Here is an 18,923-nt window from a genome sequence, read left to right as displayed (position 1 = left end):
CTAAAATACCACATCTTAGAAACCAGAGCTGATGCAGTCAATCCAATGTAATATTCTGAATCCCAAAGAACCATCACAGGAAGAGGCCTAAACATGAAGATACCAAGAAATAAATGTTGTTGTTGTTGAAAAGCACAACAAGTTTATCTTGTTTTCAGCCACCCACATTTTGGTGCAACAACAATAGGAAATCAAACAACCTGTAAAAGGAGAATCTTCGGATGGCCTGGACATGTCCACCATGCCCTGCCTCTGCTCGGCGCACGAAAGTGCATGATGGGATTTCTAGTCCTTCCTGATCCAGTGTTTTTCAGGGTCCTTCAGTGTACAGGATGTCTCCCAAGTCCCTCTGCTGGAGCTCTATGAGCTAAGGTTCCTACCCTCTCCTGGGACTAGAGTACTCTCTCCCTTTTAAGAATGTCAAAAAAGCAAACAAACAAATAAACAAATCAACTGATATCAAGTCAATTCTGACTCAGAGTGATTCTGTAAGACGGGATATCACTGCCCCGATAGGTGTCTGAAACGTTAAGTTTTTACAAGAGCAGAACGCCTCATCTGTCTCTTGCCAGAAAGGCAAAAGGCAGGGTTAATAAAAAGAAAAAAAAATTCTACTTGTACCCAGGAAAGTTCTTTCAGTTGTGAAGAAGAAAAGTGACTAATCCTCAACTGGACTCAAGCTGATTCTGAATAATTATCCTCAGGGTCTGGTCTATCAAGTCTGCATAAATCAACATCTTCACTATTCTTAACTTCCTGCTGTTCAGGGTGTACATGTGTATATATGTATGTGTGTGTATTAGCCAAATAATTTCAAATCATCTTTTAACTCCCAAACTGTGCAAATACAATATTAGACTTAAGGGAATACTCTACTTATGTATTTAAACACTGTATCAATTATGGATCTTTTTTTTGGTAAGTTATTTTCTCTCTTTTAATTGAGGTAAATATATAATAAATTGATATTTCACTCTCTAACTTCAGCATGTCCACTTCGATAACATGAGTTTTGTTTATCATGATGGTCAGCCATTACTAATTTTATAGTAACTTTGGGATAAATGTTAAATACAGTTAGTACAATGACAACAGTAATAACCTTTCAAAATTATGTATATGATTGAGGTTAGTATTTAATAATAAAATTACAATTTCTGTAACTGCTCTAAATCTAAATGTTTCTTGATTATCATAATTTTTTTCCTCAGTTTAGGGCATGAACTTCTACAGTAGAGTTTGAATTAGTCTTTACAAATACATGCCTTAAGAACAGGAAGTTTTCTGAAACACGAAAATTGATTTTATTGGCTTTTTGTCTTTGCTTTTGTATACAGAGAACTATTGTTCTCAAATGTTAAAAGTGAAATCCGTAGGTGTTGAATTGGCTTAGAAAGGAATCCCTCGTTCCTAGGGGAAACGGAGTTTTAAATGTCTATATAATATGCGAAAATAATATTTTGGTTCACACTCTGACTTTGAGCTGTTCCTCTCTTTCTGACGCTCCCTTTCACCACCAGTTTCAGCAGGGACACTGTAGGGTCTGCCATTCCACAAAGTGTTCACACTTCTGCAGTAATTGATATTTATTGCAAACATTACATTAATTATTACATGATATATATTTAAATGCTTTAATGGGACACAGCTAACATGTGTAGCACAAAGGCAAAAAATTTGCTTCGTTGTCGAACGAAAGCTTGCTTCTGAGCCAAATGCTACAAAATAACAATAAAAATAAAAATCTACTGCAATATAGATGAAGATACAAATATCTTGCTAGTTTCAGTAACAGGCATTTTCAATTGAGGGAATAATATAGATATCTTTTTGGAACAAGTTTCTTTTCTGTCATGCATGAGACTAGAAAAGCTAATGGTTTGGTCTGATACATTTAAAATGTGGCCTACTCTATACAACAGAGGAGAAAGACAGGGCTTTCTACTTCGGTAAACAGCGAGAGCCTCCGAAGCTCACAGGGGCAATTCTACCCTGTCCTGCAGGGTCACTGGGAGTCAGCATCGACTTGATGGTAGTGAGTTTGGATTTGGGTTTGTTAAGATAGGGACCAAATCATTTCATTTCTTCATTGACCTATATTAGAAAATTCTGAAAATCTTTGCAGTAAATGAGGGAGTCTTTTATCCTGACAAACATAATTCTAATTCATGACATTTGGTCAAGAGAATGTCATTTAGTTTTATAAATTTTTATAATTAGTTTATCATTGGGTGGAAAGTTCACCAAATGATGATTCATCTTTCTAGAGTGCTAACTCAGAATCCCCTCTATGGCAGCAAGGGTTTTAGGGACACCGGTCACAGAGAAGTCGATTCTGATTTAGGGCAACCCCCCGTGTGCCAGAATAGAACTGTGTTCCCTGCTGTGTTCAACAGTGATTTTACTGAATTGCTCAGCGAACCTTTCTTTCAAGAGTCTCTGGGTAGGATCAAGCCTCTAATCTTTTGGTCAGCAACAGAGTGTGCGGCTCAAATCCCTGACAACACAGGAAGCTGGGTTGGTGAATACTTTGGTGTGCACAGAGGGGTCCTCAGAACCAATGACAAATGTGGCACGTCTTCACCCTGCAGTAATACTTGCACCTTGCAGTAATACTTGCAGATAGACCAGTCCAAACCTCTCAGAGACAACAGTTACTATTTCCTTCTTTGCTTTCAACTCTGGCCCTGCCTGATTTCCTACTTGGTCTTGCTCTAGGTGGTTCAATATGTATTCAATATGTATTCTAGATATGAGCTCTTTAATTGGATATATGTATTGAAAATCTATAATCCATCTTTGGTTTGTCTTTTTGCTTTACTGTGTTTGGATCAACAGAAGTTCTTAACTTTAATCAAGTCAAATCCATCAAATTTTATTTCAATATATGCATTTTGTATGTTCTTTTTGAGAAAAGTCTATCTGAAGAATATGAAGATATTTTCTGATATTGTCTTCTGAAAACTGCAGTTTTCTTCCCATTTAGTTCTGTGAGATACCTGAAATGAACTCCTGCATATGATATGGTGACAGGGACCAGGAGTCACTTTTTCCTGTATAAACAGCATTTATTAAATAGAAGGTATTTTCTCACGATGAAATGTGGTGGCTTCCTCCCCTATAACCCTAAAAAAGTGGCAGTCGACTTTCCATTCCGATCTACTGCCTTATTTGTTTATCATTACACCAATGTTTCAGGTACTTTAAATGTATAGTAAACTCTTCTCTGATTTTCTTTACAAGGTCTTGCTTATTCTTGGCCCTTTAATTTTTTTTTACATAAATATTAGAATTCCTGATAAGATTTTTATTGAAAATACACTGATTCTAGATGAATCTGAGAAGTGGTATCTTTATAATAGTTCAACATTTTTTATTTCTCTATATATTTAGAGAGATGAAATTTCTTGGTTAGCTTTCTGTTGGAGATCTTACATGTCTTTCATTAGACCTAGCCCTCATAAGAGGGAGCTTCAGAAATTCATGGCACAATCAATCATATTTTAGTTTCATTTTGTTCAATCTCTTTGAAACTTCTTCATGTTTTACATTTTAAAAGTATTATTTTATATTTTCTCATTTTAGTTATCTTAATTATTTTTTACTAACTAGAGAGTATCATTTTTAAAATATTAAACTTATAACTAGTGATATTTATAGGCTCTCTTATCAATTCTAATAGTTTATGAAAATGTTTGGTATTACTTTGTACAATATTCTGTTGTTTATACAAAAAGACAATTTTGTTAAAAATCCTTGTGTAATTCATGGGTTTATCTAGTCTTTTGTAATGGCCAGGACCCTGCATATAAGGATGGAAAAAAAAACGTCTTTAAAAGTGGACACCATTCTCAAGGAAAGAGAGATGATCAGGAAAGAAACTCAATAAAGAACCAGAAAAGCTCATAAAACAGTTAGCCAGAAAGACCTCCTAGACCTGGATAGAACATCTGCCAACAACCGCACAGCATGCAGTTTCTCCAGGATGCATGGTTCACACTCTAAAATGAATCACCTATTAGTCCACAAAGCAAACCGCGACAAATTATAAAACAGGGAGACCTTACAATCCATTTTCTCAGAGACTATGAAACGGAAATAGTAGAAAGAACAAGAACATAATCACAAACACATGGATTCAACAGCATATTACTTAAAAGCTGCTGGGTAACCGATGAAGAAAAGAATGAAATAGGAAATTGCTTGAAAGAAAACAAATAAATGATAACAAACCATGTCAAAATTTTGAAAACATAGCAAAAGCAATTATCAAAGGGCAACGCATAGTGGTCAACATAGCTTGAAAAAAGAAGAAAAATCCCAAACCAGTACTTTAACACAATACCTCCCACTTCTAGGACAAGGGAAACAACACAACCCCACCCCCACCCCCCAACAATAGAAGAAAGTAAATCACACAAATTAAAGCAGAAATAAATGAACTGGAAAACAGAACAACAATGAAGAAGATCAAGAAGTTGGTTTCTTGAGAGGATTGACAACATTGACATACTGCTGGCAAACTTAATGAAGGAAAACAGAGGGAAGATGCAAATATCTAGAATTACAGATGAAAAGAGGGACATCACAACAGATCCAAATAAAATAAAAGGAGAAATAACACATTATGGGAGCCTGTACCCCAACAAGTTGGATAACCTAAAAATCAATGGACAAAATACGTATCTACCCAATACACCATCTATCCAGTTCAACTTGAACAAACCTAAAACAAAATAAAGAACAGACTTCATCAAGAAACTTCCTACTATGGAAAACCCAGAATCAGAAGACCTCCTAGGAGATTTCTACCAAGTATTTAGGGAAAAGCTGTCACAAATATCACACAGATTATTCCAGAAGACCGAAAGGGGAAGCAAATTCGCAGAGACCAATAACCCCATGAATATGAACGCAAACATTCTAAAAAAAATAGTTGTTAATAGGTTGTAATTCCATATTAGTAATAATAATGATAATAATAATAGCCAAATGAGATTCATGTCTGGCATACAAGGATATTTTAACATTCAAAAACAATAAATGTGATATACCACAGAAATAAGACCAAACATAAGAATCGCATGATCATATAGATTTATTGAAACAGCGTTTGATAATATTCAACACTCATTTTGGATAAAACAATCAATAAAATAAGCATAGAAGGGACACTTCTCCTTATTATAAAGATTATAAATAAAAATCCAATGGCCAACATCACATTTAGACAGGAAAAACTGAACACATTTCTCCTGAAAACAGGAACTAGCACCACTGTTTTTCAATATGGTGCTGAAAGAAACCAAGGGAATACAATTGGGTCAAGAAATAAAAACCTCTATATTTGTAGACAGTATGATGGGATAGAGAGAGAACTCCAAGGAAAGAATTGCAGACTTGGTAAAGTAGAAGGGCACGGTTTTTCAAGCATGAATCAATTGGACTCCTAGATACCAGGGTACAGAGTCTGAAAAATGCTCTCAGGAAGCAATATCATTTACAATAGCCATACAAAAGATGAAATATTTAGGAATAAACCTAACCAAAGAAGATTTATACAAAGAGAACTACAAAATATTTTTACAAGAAACCAAGAGCGACCTCCATAAATAGACAATATCTTAATTTGTGAAATTGAAGTTTACAAGAAATAAGTACAAAGTAAATTTAATGAACACAGTTTTCATATTAATAGTAGTACAGATGCATTGACAGAAATGAGGGAGGAACATATCAAGAACAGATTATTAAGGGTGTATGTTCATGTTATGATATAAATAGTGTTCCAATTGTATGTTAAGTAGTATAACATATGTTCTATCCACTCAGAAATCACCCAGAAGAAATATTCAGAAGAAAAGGAAGGGGTTCATCACAAGAAAGTAGCCAAACACAAACACAGATCAAAAATGCTTAAGCAAGCAAAGATGCCATGAAACACTCAAAAAAAAGCTATAGCAAAATGAGTGAGTTAGACACTTTGTTTTAAGTCAGACCCTTAAAGGTATCTTGGCTAAACATGCCATCCAAAGGCAGAGTGGCAGAATGGATAAAAATGAAAGCATGATCCAGCCTTTTGTTGTCTATAAGAAACACATTTTAGACACAAGGAAACAAATAGACTGAAAATTAGACAATGGAGAAAAATATTCCATTCAACCAGTAAGGAAAAAAAAAACTGAGGTAGACTGTGTAGCTAACAGATAGAATTTAATTCAAACTCTATTTCAAGATTAAAAGAGGAATATTATATAATGTGAGACCAAACACTGAGCAGTTACTCACAAGCAAAGATGAGAAGATAAGGGACAGGAAATCTAGGGGAAACAGCTCCAATAGAATATTGACACATCACGATATTACATGTTACTAATTGTACTGAATGTTTCTGTGGGGGGTTGTCAAATGGGAACTTAACTTCTAATGTAAACTTTCATAAGTCACTCAATCAAATATGATCTTAAAGTAATTTGGAAAAACAAAACAAAGTACAACATTTCAAATTTTGTGTAATATAGCTAAAACATTCTTATTGGAAAATGTAGACCATTAAATACTTGTATCAGAAAATAGGAAATGTCTCAAATCAGTAAAATACATTTTCACTTTAAGAATTTTTAAAAAATCATTTTATTGGGGACTCATACAACTCTTATCACAATCCATACATATATCAATTGTGTCAAGCACATTTGTACATTCATTGCCCTCATCATTCTCAAAATATTTGCTCTCCACTTGGTTCAGCTTCTCATTTTCCCCCCTCCCTCTCTGCTCCCCCTCCCTCATGAGCCCTTGATAATTTATCAATTATTATTTTGTCATGTCTTACACTGTCCAATATCTCCCTTCACCCACTTTTCTGTTGTCCGTCCTCCAGGGAGGAGGTTATATGTAGATCCTTGTAATCGGTTCCCCCTTTCCATCCCACCATCCCTCCACCCTCTGGTATCACCACTCTCACCATTGGTCCTGAAGGGATCATCTGTCCTGGATTCATTGTGTTTCCAGTTCCTATCTGTACCAGTGCACATCCTCTGGTCCAGCCAGATTTGTAAGGTAGAATTGGGATCATGATAGTGGGGGAGAGGCAGCATTTAAGATTTAGAAGAAAATTTTATGTTTCATTGTTGCTACACTGCACGCTGACTGATCCTCCCCAGGGTTCCGTTTCCTAGAGGTGGGCTTTGGGTCTCCACTCTGCACTCCCCCATTCACTAAGGTGAGATTTTTTGTTCTGATAATGCCTGATAGCTGATCCTTTCGACACCTCGTGATCGCACAGGCTGATGTGCTTCTTCCATGTGGACTTTGTTGCTTCTGAGCTAGATGGCTTCTTGTTTACCTTTAAGCCTTTAAGACTCCGACACTATATCTTTTGAAAGCCAGGCACCCTCAGCTTTCTTCACCAATAAAAAATTAAAAAACAAAACTAAGAAAAAAATTAAACCCAGTGCAAAAGAAGGAAGGAAATAAGAGTACATATCAACAAAATTAAAAATAACCAAAAAAAAAAAAGGAAAATTTCATGACAACCAAAGCTAGTTCTTTGAAATAAAGCATACTTACACACGATGGGAAGTTTACCCAAGAAAAGAAAGGAGATATAAATTATAAAGATAATTTTAAATAATATATTAGCACATAAAATTATCTCAAAATATTAAGTTTTTTAATGTTCTAGGGTTATTTCTCTATAAAAATATACATGTAACCTGCCCTGATAATAATGGAGTAGAGATTGAATGAATGATAGCAGGATGTGAATGAATGCCTTGGTAGCTGCCTAACAAGTTTGCCAATTGAGATTTTTTCCCTGCAGGTTTAATTTATAAAAGTCAGTATTTAGATTATTCAAACTGATCAATATTTTCATAAATCATTTCATAAATATGTTAGAATTGCTTTTTTGAATATCGAATCTGATCTTTTTACTAGAAAAAATAATTTTGAGTCTAATGCAGGTACTTTGGGGTTATTTTAAGAAATGCGTTCTGGTGTGCTGTTTGAAAGTTGCTGCAGTTAGCAAGCCTGGACACAGTATACTTCTGATCTGGATTTGGATGGGTGACTATCTACAATGAATATCCAGAAAAGACTCAACTTCAATTCTATTTTGTTACTTGGAATTTATAGAGCTGTGTTATCTGGTAAATATCACTATATATTATAATTACCTACATGGTTGTTGCAATCTCCGGATTAAAAGAGGTATATTCATCATGAATGTAGCCATCCAAGTAAGAGGTGATTAATTGCAAAGAATTTAATTTCCAGTGTCTACTGTACCCTCCCATAGGACACAGGCGCGGGCAAACACAAACCTCAGTCCTGCACTTTCTGTACTTGGATTTTACTGAGAGAAACACGTGTTATTTTAACCTTTTCCTGCTGTGCCCAGCCATGAAGAATTCTTTGAAGCTAGCCTGAACCTGTTTTGTTCTTCCCCTGGGGTGTCTCTTTCTGTAACAGTTTGTGTTCCCCTCTCACTCTGGGGATTACTCTGTGTATGCATCTTGCCCCTCCTCTGTTCACTTCTGAGCTTTATCGTCTTACTTTTGACTTTGGCTTTGTTCCTTCAAACTTAGTGCTTTCATTTGACAAGCACTCTGGGGAAAAGAGCAGAAAGATTCAGGAAAACGGTCATTGAAAATAGATGTTGCATTCCCATTTTTGCTCTGCTAGATTTGTTAGTGTTAAATTTTTGGTATTGGTGGGGGAAAAATCCCTATATTTTGAGAAGAAAATATTCCAAGCTGTCTGTAATACTGTCTTGCTCTTACAGCAGTCACGGGTACCAGCTGAAGTGGAAACTTCCACACAGGGCTTTCTGCTTCTCAGATGGCAGTAAGTGAGTTAGCTTCCTTAGACTTCCCTTAGCTTGATTCATGCTTCAGTTAGACAAAGGAAAGGTCATTTGAGCCAAATACAACACTGGGCTGATGGAAACCCAAACCTTTATTGTGTTTCCATCATACCAGCTTTACAGAGGGAGGGTGACCTGCGGGGGAGCAGAAAGGCAGAGAGGAAGGAGCTGGTTAATAGGTTCATAGAGAGAATTAAAGGGTGAGGTGCTACTCCAACACTTTTTAGAATGCTGATATTCTAAGTGCCTGGCATGGTTTGCACTTGATCATTAACCTAAAAGTTGACAGTTCAAAGCCACCTAATTCTATAGAAAAAAGGCATGGTGAATCATTTTTCTTAAAGATTACAGCCAAGGAAACATTATGGAACATGGTGTTCTGGAACATCAAGGGTCACTATGAACTGGAATTGCCTCGTTGGCAATGGATTTGGTCTGGGTGTTGACATCCCCCGAGACCTTTAGATGGGAGACTTTCACGATGTTCCCAATCACAGCTCACAGAGAGACCCCAGAGGCACAGGCAAACACATGGACACAGGCAGAAGATGCATAACACGCAGTTTCATAAAACTGTCTTTGCTTCTTCGCATGACAGATGCTGAGATTTTCGACTCTATGTCCTTGCAAATTGCAGGTCACTTGTGACTGCCTTGATTTTATGACCCGCTAATAAGGAGCGATCTGTAGTTTGCATAGCATTGTTCTAAAGAACTGGACTATTCATTTCAGTGGGAAAAGCATCCCATTTTCTTATTTCTTAATACACATTTTTTCATCATCTTCATTCATCTCAAGCAGTGGGTTTCAGAAAAATACATAATTAGATGTCTTCTAATATTGCCATATTGTCTAGCTGAGGAATTGGCAACCCCTCCCTCAATGGAGAGTAATGAACTCCTAAGAATGTTATTGAGTGAACCCCAGAACAACAGATGTTGACACCATTAAAGTCTGTCATTCCCAGGGAATAGCCTGCCCCACCGCCACGCAAATCAGCAACACAACTTGGCCTTTGCCTGATGGAGTTACTTCCTACTGACTCGCTCTCTGAGAACGTCGAACGCACTTCATTTGGGAGAGGAAAACTGGGTTAGCCTGTGAAAAAATGCTTATGCTCTCCACCTTGACCTTGGGAGATCCACACTGTTTACTACTCACAGATTTTGTGTCAGCTGGGAACTTCTACAGAGGGATTTGGGGTGAAGGCATGGGCAACAGCCCTGATGGGGCTGAGGGAAGGATGAAGACACCCTAGGTCACAGGGGCTTGTTCCAGAACACATAGCTTCAAGGAAGATGTTAGGGCATTGCCTTGTCCTCTACCGGCACACCACGCACGTATCACACATCTCACTGGTTCAGCCACACTCACAGGGGCTGCACCACCATCGCCACGATCCATGCCAGGAGGTTTCCTCCGCCCGGTACCCATCGTCAGCACTCTCCCTCCCACCTACCCTGCCATGTTCCGTTGAAACTTTTCACCCAGTTGTAGTCGCTATAGGATTACCTATCCTGGCTTTCATGTATGGAAACATATACAAAAGTAGAGCAGGCGTATATAGAAAAACAAACACAATTAAAGCACAAACAAATGGCCCAACAATGACAGAATAATACACAAAAAAACCTCAACTGAAAACTAGAAAAATATCAAAAGCAGGAACAGTTATCCATTGGATCGAGAAGGAGGTCAAATGACAAGATGTCACATTTTGTCCTAATTGCAACTGTAGTAATTGGCCCTATAATGTACTCTGTGTGATAATTGACCTTCCATTATCCCAGGTCCCCTGAGGCTTGTTCTGCGTGGAATCTTGCAAATGGGTTTTGGGCTTTCACTGCCACCTGTAGCCTTCTGCAAACTAGATGTTAAGAATTTATGCTCGGAGGGCAAGTGTTTTGAGAATGATGAGGGCAATGAATGTACAACTATGCTTTACCCACTTGATGCATGTATGGATTGTGATAAGAGTTGTATGTGCCCCTGATAAAATGATTTAAAAAAAAGAATTTATGCTCTAAAACCCTTTCCTTCTCCAGGGTCTGGTTTTTATTACTTACAAATTATTGGATCACACAGATTGGTGTGTTTCTTCCAGGTGGACTTAGCTGACTGCTCACTTAGATGACTACTTATTTTAAGATAAGCCTTTAAAATGCATAATGCACATGGAATCCCGATCAGATAAGCCCTGAAGAGCAGAAATGGGATAACAATATCAGGAGGGTAGGGGGAAGGAGGGGGAACTGATTGCAGTAGGGTCAATCAATACCCTCCCCCCCTTCCCACCCCACAGAGATGAACAACAGAAACATGGCTGAAGGGAGACAGTGGTTAGTATAAGATGTGAAAATAATAATTAATCAAGGGGTCATGAGGGTGAGAGAGGGGTAGGGAAAAAAGAGGAGCTGATATCAAGGGTTCAAATACAAAGTAAATGTTTAGAAAATGATGGCAACATATGTAGAAATATGCTTGATACAATCGATGTATGGAATGGTATAAGAGCTTTAAGAGACCCCAATAAAATGATTTTTTTTAAAGAGCCATAAACAAACCCTGAAGGAAAAAAAATCGTAGCACTATTGATAGCTTGTGGTCACATGTGCTTTCTTCAATATACTTTTCAATAGCACCCATATCTTCAGTGATCATTTCACGGGGTCAGGCATTGGGCAGGGCCATGTTATGGTTTCAGATTAGGGACACAATTAAACTGCAAGCTCAGAGTCCATTCCTGTATCTATAGTTTATACACGTCTCCAGTTTCCCAGCAGCTCCTTGGGAGAAAGACTGGGCTGTCTATTCCCATAAACAGTTACAGTCTCAGAAACCCCCAGGGGTGATGCCATGAGTCAGTATTAGCTCGATGGTAGTGAATTTGGTGTTTGATTTCTGGTTCACTTTAAGAACATATTTATTATTTGTTGAAGGACATAAATTATGACTATGGGGCTTATGGCAGTTCTAATCACATTACCATTAATTTAGCCAAGAGTATAGAATTTAAAATACTATCAAGAAAAATAAAGTATGCATGTATAGGACTGGACTGACTTTTAGACAAAAACACATGATTTGTTGATTTCTTAAAAATCATTTTATTGGGGGCTCGGACAATTCTTATCACAATCCATACATACATCCATTGTGTCAAGAACATATGTACATTCGTTGCCATCATCATTTTCAAAACATTTGCCTTCTACTTGAGCCCTTAATATCTGCTGCTTATTTCCCCCCTCCCTCATGAACACTTCATAATTCATAAATTATTATTTTGTCATATTTTACACTGTCCAACACCTCCCCCTGCCTTCTCTGCTGTCCATCCCCCAGGGAAGAGGATATACATAGATTCATGTCATCAGCTCCCCCTTTCTACCCCACATTCCCTCCACCCTCCAGGCATCGCCACTCTCACCACTGGTCCCGAAGGAGTCATCTGTCCTGGATTCCCTGTGTTTCCAGTTGCTATCTGTACCAGTGTACCTCCTCTAGTCTACCCAGATTTGCAAGGTAGAATTGGGATCATGATAGTGGGGGGTGGGGAGAAAGCATTTAAGAACTAGAGGAAAGTCATATGTTTCATCATTGCTACCCTGCACCCTGAATGGCTCATCTCCTCCCCACAACCCTTCAGTAAAGGGGTGTTCAGATAGAGGAAAACTTTCAAAATGTTCATTTATAAAGGCAGAGCTGGATTGAACAAGTCATAAAACTACAATGAGAGTATAGAAATAGCACCTCTATGGTAATCTTTTTTTAAAAAATGTTTTATTAGGGGCTCATACAATTCTTATCACAGTCCATACATATACATACATCAATTGTATAAAGCACATCTATTCATTCTTTGTCCTAATCATTTTTTGTCCTTTTCTTTTTTTACATTTTATTAGGGACTCATACAACTCTTATCACAATCCATACATATACATACATCAATTGTATAAAGCACATCCATACAATCCCCGCCCCAATCATTCTCAAAGCATTTGCTCTCCACTTAAGCCCTTTGCATCAGGTCCTCTTTTTTTTCTTCCGCTCCCTCCCCGCTCCCCACTCCTTCATGTGCCCTTGGTAATTTATACATCATTATTTTGTCATATCTTGCCCTATCCGGAGTCTCCCTTCCCCCCTTCTCTGCCATCCATCTCCCAAGGAGGAGGTCACATGTGGATCCTTGTAATCAGTTCCCCCTTTCCAACCTACTCACCCTCCACTCTCCCAGCATCGCCCCTCACACTCTTGGTCCTTAAGGTATCATCCACCCTGGATTCCCTGTGCCTCTAGCCCTCATATGTACCAGTGTACAGCCTCTGCCCTATCCAGCCCTGCAAAGTAGAATTCGGATCATGGTAGCTGGGGGGAGGAAGCATCCAGGATCTGGGGGAAAACTGTGTTCTTCATCGGTACTACCTCACACCCTGACTGACCCATCTCCTCTCCTAAACCCCTCTATGAGGGGATCTCCAGTGGCCGACACTTGGGTCTTGGGTCTCCACTCTGCACTTCCCCTTCATTCAATATGGTGTATATATATATATATATATATATATATATATATATATATATATATATATATATATATATTCTTTTTTTTTTTTTGCATGATGCCTTATTCCTGGTCCCTTTGGCACCTCGTGATCACACCGCCTGGTGTGCTTCTTCCATGTGGGCTTTGTTGCTTCTGAGCTAGATGGCTGCTTGTTCACCTTCAAGCCTTTAGGACCCCAGACAATATCTCTTTTGATAGCCGGGCACCATCAGCTTTCTTCGCCACATTTGCTTATGCACCCATTTGTCTTCAGCGATCCTATCATGGAGGTGTGCAGCCAATGATATGATTTTTTGTTCTTTGATGCCTGATAGCTGATCCCTTCGGGACCACTCGATCACACAGGCTGGTGTGTTCTTCCATGTGGGCTTTGTTGCTTCTGAGCTAGATGGCCGCTTGTTTATCTTCAAGCCTTTAAGACCCCAGTCACTATCTCTTTTGTTAGCTGGGCACCATCAGCTTTCTTCACCACATTTACTTGTTCACCCACTTTGGCTTCAGCAGTTGTGTCGGGAGAGTGAGCATCATAGAGTGCCAATTTAATAAAAGAAAGTATTCATACATTGAGGGAGTGCTTGAGTAGAGGCCCAATGTCCTTCAGCCACCTTAATACTAAACCTATAAATGTAGACACTTAGATCTATTTCCCCATCCTCATATATATGGTTGCATGTATATGTCTTTGTCTAGACCTCCATAATTGCCCCTTGACTCCCAGCTCCTTCCTCCATCTCCCTTGGCTTTTCCTCCTGCCCCACTACCATGCTCTGTCCCCACCTGGGCTACAGCTATACCTCTTCTCTACGCAACCTTACCCTTGATCGTTCTCCATCAGGCCTGCCACTCCCCCTCACTACCATTTTGGGTCCCATGTTGTTCCCTTGTCCCTATGTTTATTAACACCACTTCCTTACCCTCCTTACCCTCCCCCACCCAGAACTGTCTGTCCCCCCAGAACTGTCTGTCCCATTGTTTTTCCTCCAGATAGTTCATCCAGCCTGTCCTATTCAGACAGACCTGTGGAGACACTAACATGTACGAAAACAAGACAGAGGAAAACAAAGCAACAGTATACAACCAGACAACAAAACAACAAAAACAAACCACTGACAAAGAACAAAACAAAACACTTCACAAAAGAAAGGCTTGTAGTTCGTTCAAGGATTGTTTGCTGGCCCTTAGGAGCGTTTTCCAGTCCAGTCTGTTGGGGCACCACGCCCTGGCCCCAAAGTCCACTTTCAGCATTCCCTGGGGACCTTGCCACTCCATTCCCTTGCTGTTCTGCTGCACTCCCCCAGTGCTTTGCCTCGGTGTGGTGGGATCAGGTCAGGTGCAATTCCCACACCGTGTCTCCGGTGCTGTCCGCTGTATCGCCCTTAGTCACTGAGGGGCCTCGTGTCTCATAGTAGGGCCATCCATGTTGTTCTCTCTGTGGACTGGCTGCTCTACTCAGGAACATCATCATCACGGCCTGGTGGGCCAGGCTGTGTTCCACTCTCTCCTCCTGCCCCTTCATCTGCTCCCATGTGCTCTGATCAGATATGTCCATCTCCCAGAGCTGCAGAGTCAATGTCGTCCTTTGAAACAAATTCTTTTCGGGGGAGGGGCAGGAATCCACTTCATTTATGGTGCTGGGGCCAGCCTCCCAGACCTCTCCACTGGTTCCCTACTCCACGCCGGGATATTGCATTCACACCTTGCGGCACTGGGTTGAAGTCTGGTTCTATGGTAATCTTGGTTGCTATTTATTGAGCATCCTCAAGGCATGAAATTTGAACCATAGTCTATAGTCTAATGACTTCTTCGTCCATAGCCTTAAAATGGTAGTCATCTGCTTCTCACACTAAGACATTTCAGCCTTATGCCTATTGGAATATTTCAATTCCTTTAATCTACTACCAGTGTGTTTAAGTTCAATTCCAGTTCACTAATGGGAGTTCCAAACTGGATCCTTGTGGTGTGGTCTCTGAAGTCTGTTGTGCACCTTGAAAAGACAAAGTCTGGCGTCCTGGTTGTCTAGTTCATATCCTGGGTCACCAAGGGTCGAATAAAACCTCATTTATAAGTGCCCAATTAGGGACGCAATAGCAAGCTGATTCTCCCATTGGTGGCTCAGATACGTAGTGTTGAGTGCCTTTCCCAATCTTAGGCTTCTCCGCTTGGTTTATCCATAGACCAAAGTGTAGTCACCTTCTCTGAGACAGACATGCTCTCCACCCTGCCACCTCTTGACTTGGGTTTCCAATAAGGTTCAATCGTGCAGGAGTGTCGTTAATTGAGGGTAACCATAGAACAATGCTATATGAAGGAACTGATTGGTCTCTCCCCTCTCCATACATGATGAGAAACTGACCTCCTGTCTCAAAGTGATTTTTAAGATGCACAATAAGGGCTTGGTATATGGTTCAGGAGCTTTTGTAGGTAGGCACACTACCTCCTGGCCTAAGAAACCAGAGTAGAAGATTAGCTGCCTCGAGAGTAGAAGACTACCTTTGCCTTGGTGTTTATTTTTATAGTAGTAGTCTACTGCAATGGTTGTCTTTTTGTGATTCACTTACTTCATTCAACATAATGTCCATGTCAGGACATTCATCCTGAGCTGGCTCATGGTTTCATCAGTTTTTGACACATGCGTAATATTCCTTTTTGTGAATGTACCAGAGTTTCTCTATCCATTTTTCTAGTGATGTGTATTTGGGTGCTGGTTCCAGCTGCTTGCTATTGTGAACTGTGCTGCAATGGACGTGGGAGAAAACAGGTCTTTTCCTGCTCTGTCTTTTACTTCTTTGGGGTATATGTCCAGGAAAGGTATTGCTGAGTCAGATGGGATTTCTATTCCCAGTCGTTTCAGGTAGCACCATGTCCCATTTCACCTTGGTTGCACATATTTGCAAACCCACTAGCAGTATTTCAGAGTTTCGATTTCTCCACATCCTCTCTAACATTTGTTTTATTTTTTAAAATTGGTCTGTTATTGTGGGAGTAAGTTGATATCTCATTGTATTTTTAAATTGCATCTTCCAGATGGCTAGTGACCATAAACACTTTTTTTCATGTGTTTGTTAGCCACATGAGTGCCATTTTTGGTGAAATGTCTGTTCATGTATTTTGCACACTTTTTAATTGGGTTGTTTGCTATTTTCTTATTGAGATGTTGCAAAATGCTGTCAACTTTGATAATTAGACCCTTGTCTGTTATATAATTGACAAAGATTTTTTCCCAAGCTGTGGGCATTTATTTTACTCTATCGATGAATGCATTTCACGGGCATGAGTGCTTTATCTTTAATAGGTGCCAGCCACCTACTTTGTCTTCTGCTGCGTGTGCTTCCTTGATTATACTTGGTAGTCCATGTGCCACCCAACAGGGCCCTTAAGTTTGTCTCAATTTTCTAATTTATGATCCTGATACTCTGGGGGTTGTATTTAGGTCTCTAATCCATCTTGAGGTTGTTTTTGTGCAGGGGAGAGGGACTGGTCCTGTTTCATTGCACATCTACCTCTAAAGGCTTTAACTCGGAGTGTACTCACAATTGAAACTCAACAACACACTGGTTTTTATGAGGTCGAGAACAAATAAAGTCCCATCTTTAAAATTATCCCCTATTTTGGACACAAGAAGATCCCTCCCCAGCACTCGTTCTCTATGGGATTTGATAATTATTTGGAGTGGCTACAGAGATTTCATGGAAACAGCATGACTGAAATGACAACTTTAATAATAGAGAAGGATATAAATAAGGGATAACAACAGAGACAAAGATATGGAAAGGGGAGTGATTCTAGCACAGGGCCTTGGTGTCCCAAACCAGTGCTCATTCTTAGCCCTCATGTAACGTTTAAACAGGAAACTCAGTGACATCACTTGGTAGGCTTGGCTATTTATTGTTTCTCTCAGTTCTCAGGAGCGTTTGACCTGTACACTTTGTTACTACTAACTGGGACAACTCCTTGTCTCTGTTTCTTCTAGTACTATCAGAGCCACGGCCTCCTGTGCCATATGCTGGGGCTCACTGCAGTCCCTCTGTGCGCTGCAGGAGCGTGCTTCAGCCCTCTCGCTGTGTCTTCTGTGTGAATGCTCCCGACCAGTATTACAGATCTTCTATTTGGGTCCAGAAGCACCCCAGTGCAGGGACTCCATATCCAAAGGCCATTTCTCTCCTGACTCATGAGGGTCACAAATCCTTTCTGAATTTCTTATTATAAGGTGGTTATAAATTAGCCTATGTAGTCCTTGTTCATTTCAGGGCCTGTCTTTTGTAAACTGACTAAGATTACTTAGGCAAATCATAAACCAACTGTGTTAGTCTGGGTTGAATATAGAAACAAATCCAGAGGCACTCATATGTGTGTAAGAAAGAGCTTTCTATGCAAGAGCAATTGGATATTGAGGAAACATCCCAACCCAGTCTAGATCAGGTCCATAAGTCTGATATTAGCCTTATGTCTGGTACCAATCTATAAATTCCTCTTCAGACTCACGGAGCACATGCAATGACACTGAATGCAGGAAGATCACAGTCCAGTGGGTGGAAAGTCCTGTAGATCCAGTGGTGTTAGAAGCACCTGAGCACTGAGATGGGTCTCCAGGTGGTTCCTCCATGTCCAGGCTCTGGCATCATCAACATAGCTCCATCAGGCTCATTGTCACAGGGAATGAGTATGTGTCCTGCCTTCAGTGAGCTATTTATCTCCTCAGCGCCTCCAAATGAGGTTATCAAGCTGTGACTTGATTGACAGGCTAAAATCCATCCCTTCACTCTTAAGTCTCAAATTGACAACAGAGTGTGTAATTACCACACCAACCAATCCTATTGGGTAGATTTGCATCCCTCTTATAGGGATATTAAACAGTATTCTGATGTGAGCAGCAGTATTACATGGATACTAAACCAATGAATCCCTTGTAAGATTGAATTCTGAACTATCATTTTGTCAGAATTACAAATGTGAGCCAGAAATGTCATAAAGAAAGTCATTGAACTACAGAGTGACACGTGCACTCCATTTCTTTGGTCACAGCAAGTCACCCAAGCGCCTCAAACTTATCAATGGGCAGAAAAGTAAAATCATCTCATGCATGCAGAGGGTAGAAAAAATATTTGGTGAACCACACTAATGAGTAGGAAACTTGATTAAGTGCTAAATCTAGCTTATGCAGCAAGTTCTATGGCTCCACCAATGAGAGAAGAATACCTTTCCTTTCATGAGGAGAATGCCAAAGATGTTTAATGAAATGCAATGGCATTCACCTGTGTGGATCAGAACACAGTATGGATGACATTGCAAAGAATGAAATTCTGGGACCCTTCATTGTATTCATGTGCAGCCAAAAGGAAGTCGGTGGAGCAGGACAATGGGGTTACTGTGCAGTTTAGAATTAGGAAAGTAGAATCAGGTTGTATCCTTTTGTAATACTTATTCTACTTGGTGAGAAAATAACCTGAGAAACTCAACTGTATGAAAAAGAATGTAGCATCCAGATTG

Source organism: Tenrec ecaudatus, chromosome 13 (genome assembly GCF_050624435.1).
Source record: "Tenrec ecaudatus isolate mTenEca1 chromosome 13, mTenEca1.hap1, whole genome shotgun sequence".
NCBI lineage: Eukaryota > Metazoa > Chordata > Mammalia > Afrosoricida > Tenrecidae > Tenrec > Tenrec ecaudatus.
The sequence above is the reverse complement of the archived record's forward strand: the minus strand, read 5'-3'. Positions refer to the sequence as shown.